The sequence below is a fragment of the Vipera berus genome (genome assembly GCF_964194415.1).
Source record: "Vipera berus genome assembly, chromosome: 3".
Classification (NCBI taxonomy): domain Eukaryota; kingdom Metazoa; phylum Chordata; class Lepidosauria; order Squamata; family Viperidae; genus Vipera; species Vipera berus.
In genome coordinates, this window is record NC_138204.1 from 92,104,205 (window position 1) to 92,118,540 (window position 14,336).

Consider the following 14,336-nt stretch of genomic DNA (forward strand, 5'->3'; position numbering starts at 1 on the left):
AAAATAATAATCCTATGCATTTTGTGCAATGTTTGTTCTTAGATGAGCAATTAATTAAAAAATTGAATGTACAACCCTTTCTTCGAGTGTCTTAATATTTTACATACATCTAAAATCTCAGATATTATCCTGATAAAGAGCTATTCATACATTGTGTGAATCTATTCAAAAAGTCTCTATCATTATTCCTTATATCAAAACAGAATTGTTTCTGTCTTGGGGGAAAGTCTTAAATCATAACTAAGAATCCCAGATCTCTTTTGTTTTCTTGGGCATGACCCATCAGCAATTTCTTCTTGCAAGTTACTTCAAATCTATGAGACTGCTGAACAGAAACATTAATTGGAATTCAAAGTTAATATTTCAAATGAATCAATCATATTTAAATATCCTTATCATTTGCACTCACTGAGCCATTATTTTTCATACCTGCCAGAACAAAAGCAAAACAAGTTCACAAGGCATCAGTATGGGCAAGTTATCTTGATGGTGCTTTCAGATTACCTACAAGGCATACACTGTAGATGATATTTCAATGCCAAAATCAAATGATGCTTAGAAGCACTTTAGGCCTGGATGGTCATCTATCCAAGATGAGTTAGCACAGAGATCCCCAACCTCTTGGGCACCAGGGACCAGTTCCATGGAGAGAGGTTTTTCTACAGACCGCAGGGTGTGTGGTTTTGTGTGTTGCCTGCATCCCATGAATGGGGCTTTGTTTGTTTGTGCAGACCAGTTGCTGGCATGCTGCAGCCCAGTACTGGCTCACAGACTGGGGGTTGGTGACCCCTGATTTAGCATGTCTTGAGCTTAGCATGTATTTGGACTAGATGAACTCTGTGGTTTCTGCTCAATCTATGAGTCTAAAAAGCAAGTTGAGAAATGCAAATTACACCCAAGACAATTATAAACCAAAACTTATCTGGATGCCCATGCTTTTGTTTTTGTTTAAATATAACAATATATTTTTTCATATGTGAAATAAATTGTTATATTTAACCCCCCCCAAACACAGACATCCAGTCATATATTTATAATAAAAAATAATGATTTCTTTCTTTCCTACAGGAAGCAATGTGGTGGCCCAGTGGTGATGCTTGCTTCCCATTTGGAAGGCTGAGAGTTCAATCCTAGGTAGTGGTAGATGTGTTTCCCCCCGCCCCCTCAGGATGCAAAGAGAAAATATCTGCTGTGAACCCTGTTATGTATGGGGATAATAAAATATAGCAGCAGTTCATTGTGACCATCAGGTGGCACTGTACCATAACTGGATTGGCTGGTAAGCGTTCGGCGGGAAAACCCAAATAAGGGGTTGGCTGTCAGTGCACCTGGCCAAGTATATAAGGGGGCACAGGTAACCCCTTTTTTCGCTCTGGTACTACCATCAATAAAGAGCTGCCATGCTGAGTCCATTGTCTGTTGTCTGACCATGCAGCCAAGAACCCACTACACAATAGTGGTGACGAAGGTGGGATCCTGTTTCTCCTGAGGAGCTGAAGTCACTAAGGATCGGTGGAAAGCAATTCCCCGAACCTTCCTCGGCCGGCCAAGCAAGAGCTTGCGGTCATCCAAGTGGAGAAACAGGATGGCCATGGTGCAACAGTACGGGCAGGTGCTGCCATTCGATATGCGGCACACAGAGAGATGGGCTTCACACCTGAGCCAGGTAGAAGGGTTTTTGCGGGCTAACCGGATCACTGATGATATCCAGAAAGCCGCATTCCTGACCTGCCTGAGTGGCCCCACGATCCACGACCTGGCCGTTAGCCTCTGCGTGCCGACAGCAATCGAGGCCATGTTGTACAAGAACGTCATGAAGAAATCGAATAATCATTTCAAGCCGTGAATGTCCGAACTGGCGTGGTGAGGCCAGTTCGACCAACAGTGCCAGTGGCCAGGTGAGACGGCCTCTGAATTTATTGCAGCTCTACGGGAAGACACGTGCTTGTGCAATTTTACAAATTTAGAAGAAAGGTTGCGGAATCGGTTGGTGTGTGGGCTCCGAGACAAGCGACTGCAGCAGCGTTTATACACCTGGCCGACGATCACATTACAAGATGCTCAGGATGAGATCTTGGCCAGCAAAGCTGCTGGGGAAGCTGTAAACGTGACCCAGCAAACTCAACCCAGCAGCCCAGGCAGTTCCATTCATCATGGAGTGGCTGTGGATGGCAAAATCGGAGAAGCGGCAGAGGAGACCGAGGTTGATGTCGTGCATCAGAAGCAAGGTAGACAGCAACTGCAGTGCAACAACAATGGAAGCCAGCGGAAGACACCAACAACTAGCAAATGCACAAGCTGCAACTGCAAAGAAACCACTCAAAAATGCGCTAGCTGCGGGGGAAACCATCCGAGGGTGACCTGCAAGTTCAGATCTGTTAAGTGCCAGTCCTGTGGTAAGACTGGACACATCGCGGCCATCTGCAGAAATCGCACACAGGACAACTCGCACGAACTTCAATCGGTGGATGCGTGGCAAGGTACTGCGTTCCCTCATCTCAAATTGCCCCAGCTCTCCCCTACCAAATTCCTCGGGAATAAGGTGACCATCTCACACACAGACATTCACCGGGTTGTCACACCAAAAATAACATTAGAGGTCCAGTTGCAAGGGGTACCTTGCAAGACGGAACTCGACTCCGGATCCACAGTCTCCATCATTTCTAATGATACATTCAGAGCAGTTTGCGGCCGGAGTAAACGGTGGGTTTCTTTGAAGCCCACCAACATTCAGTTAGCTGATTTCCAGCATGCACCCATTAAAGTTAAGGGGGTGGCCACCATGTCTTCTTCCTCTCCTAAACCCCATGTTTCTGGTTGGGAGGATTGGTCGTCCTGTGACCCCTCAGGAACCCATTTCCTGATTTAGTCGATGTGTCTCTTCTCCCAGGCTCTGAGCTAGGGTGATTAGTGCATCTTGCTGGGTTTATGATGTCTGTTGTTCCTGACCAGATTTCACTTTCTCATTCACTGTTGTATGCTTTATTTGGATTGTATACTTGTTATTTTGCTGTAATGTTTTGAGCCACCCACAATCGATTGGAGTCAGGTAGCATGTAAGTCAAGTGAAACAAACAAACAAGAAAACAAATAATACCTTATTTTAGACTGCATCCAACCAAATTCACAGAACAGAACAGGCCCTAGAGCCTAGACTAAGATTTTTCCTTGAAATAGGCTGATTCTCTTGTTTTGAATGAACAACTTTCTTCATTAATATTGTATGACTGTATAAATACGTTTCAGGAGAAGAAGCATATAATACAATGCTTTAAAACTGACAGTACTATGAAATCTTCTAAGTACATTCACAGATGCATTCATGTGATATGACCATAAAATGGCCATAACTGACCTGGATATAGATTGGCCAATAAAGATCTAATTTAGCACCAAATCTTTAGTACTTGCTTTATAAAGTTGGGGTTGCTGTCTGCTCTTTTCAAAAATAGCTGCAGTCATGCAGACAAGCTCCCCCACTCCATCCCTCTGGCATTCATCCATCCATGGCCACAACTTTGTGTTTTCAAGGTCGTTCTACCCAGAGGCAGCCTCACCCCACCCAGTTTTTTGAGCTTACAGAAGCAAATGCTGAAACAAAATGAGAAGAGAGATGTGTGTTGTGGGATAGGTGGAAGCAAATGACCTGCAGGAAGAGAAAGGGAGAAGATGACTGGAGATTGGCAGCTATTACAAGCAGGTGAGAGGACTTTCATTCAATTGCTAGGGCTACAAGATAGGCTCTCCTGTTGGACATCTTGCCTGGAGCTCAGAGCTTAGCTAGGAACTCAGTAGGAAAGATGCACCTTTTCCTGAAAGAGCAGCTCATCCTAACTAATGTAAGAACTTTTGGAAAAAGGCAAAGGTTGTATGTCACTTTTAGACTAGAGAATTAGCAAAGTGACTTGGTATTCAAGGCATAATTACTGCATGTGGCAACATCATCTTGCAAAGTCCTAGAAAGGTGGAATTAACCAAGAGAAACAGCCTGTTGTAGGGGGAGTCATGTTGTAATAAAGTATTGTGTACAGATTTACTATGCTGTATTGGGTCCAGTCCTTGGAGAGCAAAGAACCCCCACAATATAACAAGCTTATCTTTTAATCATTAAATGTTATTGTACTGTTTAAAGTTTCAACATCAGTAAAACATTTTTTCCCCAATGCAAATAACAGCTTCAAATTAACATTATTTACCAAAGCACAATAAGTCAATCTCTCCTGCTGTGATCCTGAAATTATTGGTCTCTTTCTCCCAGTACCTACTATTCATATTTGCTGCCTACATGCTTATTAAAAGTAAAAATGCAGTTAATCTCTTAACCTCAATGAGAGATCTAAGAGCTGTTGATCATAATGGGACCAATTATATCCTCTTTTGAAAATATAGATATATTCTCTCCAAGAAATGTGGGCATGATCTTGATGAACTGTATCCATTATTTTTAGAATTAAATCCTTAGGATGAATATCATTTATCTAAGGAATTTTTTTTAAAATCCTCACTTTTACATCATTAACTGTATCTCTGAAACAATTATTTTCTGTAAGACAAAAATGCTTGTTAGAAGAAAAATGTGTTATAATAACATCTTTGCTAATGATTTTGTATATTTATGTGATGAGGCAGACATATCCTGTATTCCATCTATCCACCATTTGTACTGATGCTGATTTTACACTATATTTTGTATCAGTGATAAGATGGATAGAACATATTTTTAAAAAAAAACACACACACAATAATACAACCTGTTTCTAGTTGGCATTTATGTCCAAGCTCTTATATCTCTGTATAAGAGTATAAAATGGCAAGAAAATTGAAAAATGTGATGTATAGATGAAGAATGGGATTTATCTTGCCATACTAAGAAGATTAAACATTGGCCTGGACCATCTAGGATTTAACATCTAGTTAACAAAGCCACATCCTGATTCTTATAAAGAGACTAGATTATAGCTTTTCCCAAGGTCGGAAAAGTCCATCCTGGCAAGTGAGAGATTTAAAAGTGATTTATTGTTCAGCATCACAGATCTATGCATTTTTATCTGTCTATAATATAAATACCTCAGAGGTGTTTGAAGCAATGTAAATGAGGGTTCTAAATGAATTATAAATAGTGATAAAGTAGAAAGTATAATTCAATTCACAAGAGGCAGGGCTCAGCATTTCCACTAATATAGGGTGAATTTTAAAAGAAACAGATAGGTTTATTTTGATTCTAGTCCAGACATGTCAAACATGTCACGTGACATCACACAATGTATCGAGACAGTTTTGCCATTGCCGGCAATGGGGTGGGCGTGGCTTCCAGATGACACATCCGGCCCACGGGCCAGGAGTTTGACACCCCTATTAACTTCTCTCTCTCTCTCTCTCTCTCTCTCTCTCTCTCTCTCTCTCTCTCTCTCTCTCTCTCTCTCTCTCTCTCTCTGTGTGTGTGTGTGTGTGATCAAGCTCATTTAAAAGGAGCTACTCAGAAACAAATAGAGCCTAGCTGTGACTTTGAATTTAGCACAGCTTTGCATCTAGCCTGTAGATAATAATTAGCTGCAAAGAACTGAAAAAAAAACAAACATTTGCTCTGCCCTGTGCTTTTTTTGTAAAAGAAAAAGGTGCCGGAACTCACATATGTTATACAACCCGCCTTGCCTACCCTACAAGGTTCCATTCAAAAAAGGTGCCGGAACTCCGTTCTGAGCATTCTATGACAAAAAAGTCCTGACTCTGCCCCTTGTTAACATTCCTCAACATCCTTATCAGAATAAAACATTTGAAGAAAAATGGTACATGATGGATAAAATACCCATATGTCAAAGAAGTATTGAGATTTTGGAGTTACATTATAATTCTGATTTACTGAAGTATCCATCAATTGCTTTCCACAAGCAAAGGACAGAGTTTATCTTTTGACCAGATTCATGCTTGCTCTCACAACTTATGTTAAGTATTTAGAATACCTTGCTAGGCCCCAAACATGGGACAAATCTTATTTCCTGTTTCAGCCTAACCCAAGACCATCCACAGGCAGTAGTCACAGCAGTGACAGCTCATATTTGTGTAATTTTTTTTGGATTGCTAACAAAGAATTAAAGGGAAACTGATATGATCATTTCAAACTTATTTGTTCTCATCAGTCAGCCATACCCTTCTGAGATTCAAACCTGGGCCGATTGTTAGCTGAGAAGCAAGGGAGATATGTGTTAAGTGTTTGTTAAGTATATATGAAACCCTCGCTCTAGAAAAATCCAACCACAAACCCAAACTCTGGCTCAGATATGTAGATAACACCTTTGTAATCTGGCCACATGGCAAAGAAACACTGGATGACTTCCTCACACACCTCAACAGCCTACACCCCAAAATACAATTCACCATGGAAACAGAAGCTAAAAATCAACTTCCCTTCCTTGATGTCTTAGTCTACAAGAAATCCAACGGCTCCCTAGAACACACTATCTACCATAAAAAAAACACACAAACCTCTATCTGAATGCACTCTCACACCACCACCCAGCACAGATCAACTCCGTAGCCAAGACACTCATCTCCAGAACAAAACACCTAGCTGACGAACAACACATAAAAATCGAACTACACACTCTCACTAATGTACTAACAGACAACGGATTCCAAAGAAACATGATTACCAACACAGAGAACAAGAAAATGGCAAAGCCCTCATCCCATACTTTAAAAGGGACCACAGACAGAATCAGCAAGATTCTCCAAAAACACAACATCAAAACAGCATTCTACACAGACAGAAAAATATCCACCATCCTAAGAAACCCCAAAGACATAATTGGGTTAGAAAACCAAGGAGTATATGAAATCCCATGCACCACCTGCACCACCACATACATCGGACAGACCAACAGAAGAATAAGTGCACGCATTCAAGAACACAGGAACTCACTCAGAAAGGGAGAACAAACTTCATCCCTGGTCCAACACTTCAAAGCCACGGGTCATGAAATTGATTTTAAAAAAACCAGAACTATCGCCAAAATTGAACATTTTAACAACAGAATAATCAGAGAAGCCATCGAGATAGAAAAACGCCCCCACAGCATGAACAAACGAGATGATACCTCTTGCCTACCAGCCATTTGGAAACCTGCCTTGATTGACAGATGAGTCCCAACCACCAAGAATGATACCAGACCCAAACTCATGATAACATCACATGACATCACCACCACACAACCATTCAAAAAGCAAATCCGAACCCACAATGATAACAACACACAACCACAAAACAGAAACCTAACTACAGCTGCAACATCAGCCACTTTAAACCCCTCCAAACCACACAATAAGCAAACTGACACCCACTATAAAAATGTGTGTGTGTGTGTGTAAATTACTAACAAAGAATTAAGGGAGACAATTAATTTACACAAATATATGAACTGTCCGGTGTGACTGCAGCCTGTTCAATGGCCTTCAAGATAGGCTGAAAACAGGAAATAAAGATTTGCCCCATAATCTAAATAGTTAACATTTGACATATATATATATATATATATATATATATATATATATATATATATATATATATATATATATATATATATATATATATATATATATATATATATATATATATATATATATATATATATATATATATATATATATATATATATATATATATATATATATATATATATGTATGTATGTATGTAAGGGACGCGGTGGCTCAGTGAGTTAGGACGCTGAGCTTGTCGATCAGAAGGTTGGCAGTTTGGCGGGTCGAATCCTGAGTGCCGCGTAACAGAGTGAGCACCTGTTACTCGTCCCAGCTTCTGCCAACCTAGCAGTTCGAACGCATGTAAAAATGCAAGTAGAAAAATAGGGACCACTACGGTGGGAAGGTAACAGCGTTCCGTGCGCCTTTGGCGTCTAGTCATGCTGGCCACATGACCACGGAGACGTCCTCGGACAAGCGCTGGCTCTTCGGCTTTGAAACGGAGATGAGCACCTGCCCCTAGAGTTGGAAACGACTAGCACGCATGTGCGGGGGAACCTTTACCTTTACCTTTATGTATGTATGTATGTATGTAAATATATATATATATATATATATATATATATATATATATATATATATATATATAGAGAGAGAGAGAGAGAGAGAGAGAGAGAGAGAGAGAGAGAGAGAGAGAGAGAGAGAGAGAGAGAGAGAGAGAGAGAGAGAGAGAGAGAGAGAGAGAGAGCGCACCATAAATATGGCCAAAATGGTATTAGAGGGAAGAGGAATATTGTTTTGAAGGACAAAATGACCCACGGTGGTGCAGTGGTTAGAATGCAGTATTGCAGGCTAACTCCCTGCTCACTGCCAGGAGTTCAGTTCTGAATGACTCAAGGTTGACTCAGCCTTCCATACTTCTGAGGTCAGCAAAATGAGTACGCAGATTGTTGCAGGCATATGCTGACTCTGTAAACTTCTTATAGAGGGCTATAAAAAAACTAGGAAGCGGTATATAAATCTAAGTGCTATTGCTAATCTAAGCATTATTATTAAAAGACAAAACAAGGGCAGACACCCATACACAGAATGATAGATTTTAAGTTATAGTCTACTGCAGCATGTCAGGATTCTATTCTGTATGATATTAAGCAATTATAACCACTGAGACAATTTAAAATATTGACATGATATATAAGTACTGTATGTGTTGTGAAAGGATGGGAGGAAGAAGGAAGATAGCAATAGAAAATTATATAACAAAAGGAGAAGGAATATATAGAACAATTGGTTATAATTTGTTCAGAAGAGAGATTGTCATTGTGATAAGTATAATTATGAGCTAACCTGGAAGTTATACACACACAAATCAAACAGAAAGAACACAATCTATTTAAAAAAAAACCCTCTTATTGGAGAGATAAAGATGGTGAATCTTATTTGATTTCCTGCCTATTTATTACTGTACTCAGAGGCATCTCTACAAATAATAATAATAATAATAATAATAATAATAATAATAATAATAATAATAATAATAATAATAATAATAATAATAATAATAAAAACAAGATGGTGGTTCCATTTCTTGTGGGAATGTCTTGTTTTTCAACAGCATTTGCAGCTCCCAAACTATATATTACAGGAACAATTTTACACATATTTTCAACCAGGAATGGGAAATTGTAGACATGTTCATCCCACCTTCAACAAGTAATTGTCCTATTCAAAATTAGAATATATCTCTATTAAATACCAATTGCAATGTGTGTCATATAGTATTTATTTATTTATTTATTATTTATTATTCGGACTTACATTATATGCCACCCTATCTCCTGAAGGACTCAGGGCGGCTAACAACAATAATGTACAATAAATACAGAAGTTAAAATAAAAATTAAAATTAAAGGCCCCTGTAGAATAAATAAAAATTAAAATTAAAATAAATTAAAAATTAGAGTTAAAAATTAAAAACATAATTAAAATCCCTGTCAGTCCAGGTCAGCCAGGTGGAAAAGGAGTGTTTTGAGGCTGCAGCGAAAGGACTGGAGATCTGGGGCCATCCGAAGCTCAGGGGGGAGCTGGTTCCATAGGGCTGGCGCTCCCACAGAGAAGGCTCTCCCCCTGGGGGGTCGCCAGCCGACATTGTCTAGCCGACGGTACCCTGAGGAGGCCTTCTCTGTGTGAGCGTACTGGGCGATGGGAAGTCGTTCCCGGCAGCAGATGGTCCTGCAAGTATCCTGGGCCTAAAGAGCCTTGGTGGAGCAGTGGGCTAATGCCTCCTTAAGTAACACCAGCTGCCTGCAATTAGTGCAGGTTCGCATCCCACCAGGCTCAAGGTTGACTCAGCCTTCCATCCTTCCGAGGTAGGTAAAATGAGGACCCAGATTGTTGGGGGCAATAAGCTGACTTTGTAATAATGCCACTTGGGGGGGCCGAAAGCCCTAATAAGCAGGCATATACATAGAATGAAGGCTATTGCTAAGCACATTGACTTGTGCTTTAAATTGTAAGCCGCCCTGAGTCTTCGGAGAAGGGCGGAATATAAATGGGATTATAAAAAAAAAAAGCCATGTCAGGCTTTAAAGGTAAGCACCAGCACCTTAAATCTCACCTGGAGGACAACCGGTAACCAATGCAGCTCACGCAGGAGGGGTGTAATATGGGAGTATCGGGGTGCTCCCATCACTACCTGCGCGGCCACACTCTGCACCAGCTGAAGCCTCCGGGTGGTCTTCAAGGGCAGCCCCATGTAGAGAGCATTGCAGTAATCTATACGGGAGGTAACGAGTGCATGGGTGACTGTACGTAGGGCATCTCAGTCCAGAAAGGGGCACAACTGGCGTACCAGGTGAACCTGGGCAAATGCCCCCCTAGCCACGACTCCAATATGATCTTCAAAACTGAGTCATGAATCCAGGAGGAGGCCTAGATTGCGTGCTCTATCAACAGGAGGTAACATCTCTCCTCCTATAACCAAAGATGGAACCTCTTGGACTAAATGAGATGCTGGTATGTAAAGCCACTCAGTCTTGGCCGGGTTGAGCCGGAGCCTGTTCTTTCCCATCCAAATCTGTACCACTTCCAGGCAACGGGACATCACATCGAGGGCATCACTGGGTTGGTTCGGGGTGGAGATGAAAAGCTGGGTATCATCAGCATATTGATGATACCTCACCCTGAAGCCATGGATGATCTCTCCCAGCGGTCTCATATAGATGTTGAACAGGAGAGGCGAGAGTACTGACCCCTGAGGCACCCCACAACTAAGGGGCCTAGGGGTTGACCTCTGCCTCCCTGCCAACACCGTCTGCATACGGCCCGAGAGGTAGGAGGAGAACCACCGCAAAATGGTGCCTCCCACTCCCAGCCCCTCAAGACGACACAGCAAGATACTGTGGTCAATGGTATCAAAAGCTGCTGAGAGACCTAATAGGACCAGGACAGAGGAATAACCCCTATCTCGGGCATGCCAGAGATCATTCACCAGCACAACCAATGCCATCTCCGTGCTATACCCAGGCCTGAAACCCAATTGGTATGGATCCAGATACTCAGTTTCCTCCAGGACCAGAGGGAGCTGCCGTGCCACCACGCTTTCAACAAACTTCACAAGAAAGCGAAGGTTGGAGACAGGACGAAAGTTAATTAAAATAGCTGGATCCAATGCAGTTTTCTTAAGGAGGGCCCTTACCACCACCTCTTTCAAGGCGGCATGGAAGTACCCTTCACTCAGTGAGGCATTGATAACTGCTAGGAGCCAGCCTCGTGTAACCTCCCGAGATGCATAGACCAGCCAGGAAGGACACGGGTCCAACAGACATGTGGAGGCACTTAATTTCCCCATGATCCTGTCCACTTCATCCGGAGTCACAGGATCAAACACTTCCCAAATGTTCTCGGCCAAACCCATTGCTTCCCCCTTGTCAGATACTGCCCAGTCAGAGTCCAGACCAGCCTGAATCTGAGCAATTTTGTCCACCAGATATTTACTAAATTCCTCGGCCCGTCCTCGTAAGGGGTCCTCTCCCGTCCCTTGATTTAAAAGGGAGCGGGTCACCCTAAACAGGGTGGCTGGGCGGTTATCTGCGGACGCAATGAGGGTGGTGAAGTAAGCACGCTTTGCCACCTCCATTGCCACAAGATAATATCTAGAAAAGGATCTTAACTGTGTTTGGTCAGACTCGGACCGACTGGTTCTCCAAATACTCTCTAGGCCCCTTCTCCGGTGTTTCATCTCCCGCAGGTCCTTGGAGAACCAAGGAGCAAGCCGGGACCTGCACCGGGTCAGAGGCCGCAAAGGCACAACGCGGTCGAGAGCCTCCGAAGCAGCCTGTTGCCAGGCATTAACTAAGGCCTTGACTGGGCTGTGGGAGAGGGAGGTAGGAATCAATCCAAGCGCCATCTGGAACCTATCTGGGTCCATCAGGCGCCTGGGGCGGAACCATCTGGTCGGTTCCACCTCCTGGCAGCGGTGGGTGACATGACGGAGGCCCAACTGCTGGAGATAATGGTCTGTCCATGAAAGGGGTTGAGATGTTGGAGTAACCCCCCCCCAGGCCATTAAGCCACTGCCCAGAGATAAAAATAAGATCAGGCGTGTTTCCCCCCTTGTGAGTCGGGTCCTGAATAATTTGGGTCAGGTCCATGGCCATCATGGAAGTCATGAACTCTCAGGCCACCTCTGATGCACTGCCCAGGGAAGGCAGATTAAAATCTCCCAGAACCATAAATCTGGGAAATTCAACCGCCAATCCCGAGAGGGCGTCAAGTAGCCCGGGCAGAGCCATTGCTACGCAGCTTGGAGAGAGGTATGCAAGTAACAGGCCCAACTGACCACCAGGACCCCACCTTAAGAGGAGGGACTCACATCCGTCTATCTGAGGGGCAGTGGCCTCCCGTGGATGGAGGGTCTGTCTAATAACAACCGCCACACCACCTCCCCTACCCTGAGCCCGAGGTTGATGCAGCACATGGAAACCTGGAGGGCATAAATCAACCAGAGGGAACCCTCCCTCCGGGCCCAACCAAGTTTCCGTGATGCATGCCAGGTCTGCGTCCTCCTCCTCGATCAAATCATGGATCAACAGACCTGGCATTCAAATTAACCAGCCTGAGCTCAGGTGTCTGTGGGTATATGCATAATTCTGTATTTATTTATTTTTATCATATTTTTGTAGTTTATATCAGAGGTGGTGACCCTTTGAGAGCTGAATGCAATGAAATTTCATTTTAATGTATGCTGATTAGTGTACATTCAAAGTGACAATAAAGTTATTATTCTTTTATTCTAAAACATAACCAGAAATTTCACTCTCCACTTTCTTCACTGGCTTTATACATTCCTTACTTAAGGAAGGTGGAGTAAAGTTTATGATTTAAAAGATAAGAAAGAGATGTAATGGAGCTTATACTTGACAGGAGACCGAAGGAAAAGCTTGGGCTATTGTAATTTTGTATATATGGGACTAATTTTGGAAACTTCAGCTGGTGCAAAATACAGCTATTCATAGAAACCTTCTGATATGGTTATGTAACACCAACATTTCAGAGACAGCAGTGACCACTAGTTTGTTTCTGAGTATAATTTCAGGTACTTGTAATAACATACAAAGTCCTCTATGGCTAGGGAGCTGGATATTTATGGGACCACTTGCTCCAAATAAAATCTGCCCTCTTAAGGTCTGCTGGTAGAGATACCAGCCTAAGAGGCCCCCACCTGTGGGAGAGATGGTGGTGTAGACTTGGAACTTATAGTGTAAAGTCCCTATGGAAATAGGATTACCATCCCCATTGTAAGTATTTAGAAAATTAGTGAAAACCTGGGTTTTTAAGAAGGCATTTAGGGATTGAACCATGAAATATGCATGTCAGCTATGTTAATGAGGTTGTCATTATAGTTCTCATTATGAAGCTGACTTATTTGTATTATAGGTATTATAGAAGTTAGGGTCTTTTGAATAAAGTCTCATAGAAGCCCTTCTAAATAAATAAATATTTAGAAATGAATTCTGTGTATCCAGTCTCACTCTGTTCCTAGAGTAGCCACTCTTCTGTTTCAGACAGAACTCACTTAATTTCACTGCCCTCAGTATTTTTTCATATGACAATTTTTAAGACATGGACCTCAACTCCCAGAATTCATCAGCCAGTATGGCAATTCTAGGAACTGATATCCACAAATCTTAAATTTGCCAACTTGGGAAAAAAAACATTGGTTTAATTGAAGAAACTGTAAGGTTAAACAGCCTTAGGTTTGAAATTGGCAGCAGATTTTCTGCTATGATCTGTGGTCACAGATATTTACAGGTCTAATTTATGCAAATATTTTTAAGTTCAAATTTAATTTCCTTCTCTTACTTTACTGTTTACCCAAATTTTCCTTCACTTATCTTTTTTGAATTTCTGGAACCTGAAAGCATTTATTTTTAATGATCTCTTACAAAGACATACCAGTTGAATTGTTTCAGAACTGGCTTTAAGAATCCAGTCTTGACTATTGCTGTGGTTTAAAGAAAATCAAATGGGATGCAGCTCACTGAAGTGTGCAGTGGTTGAAGGTGCAAGCTAAAGCTATGAAATCCTAGTTTATCATGACATTTTTGCTTCTGAATGCCTCTAGAGTTCCTGAACCCGCATAAGAAGATATTGCATCTAATGATAAAGTAGAATATTTGCAGCTCAGGGCTGAAATGTGGAGCCCTTGTTGTTCTCTGAGCTTGGGGTGTGTGTGTGTGTGTGTGTGTGTGTGTGTGTGTGTGTGTGTCTGTGTCTGTGCATTACCTAGCTTGGATAATGAAATGTCTGCAAGAAAACAACCAAGCTCAGAGAGCAACAAGGATTTCTCAAGATATTACAT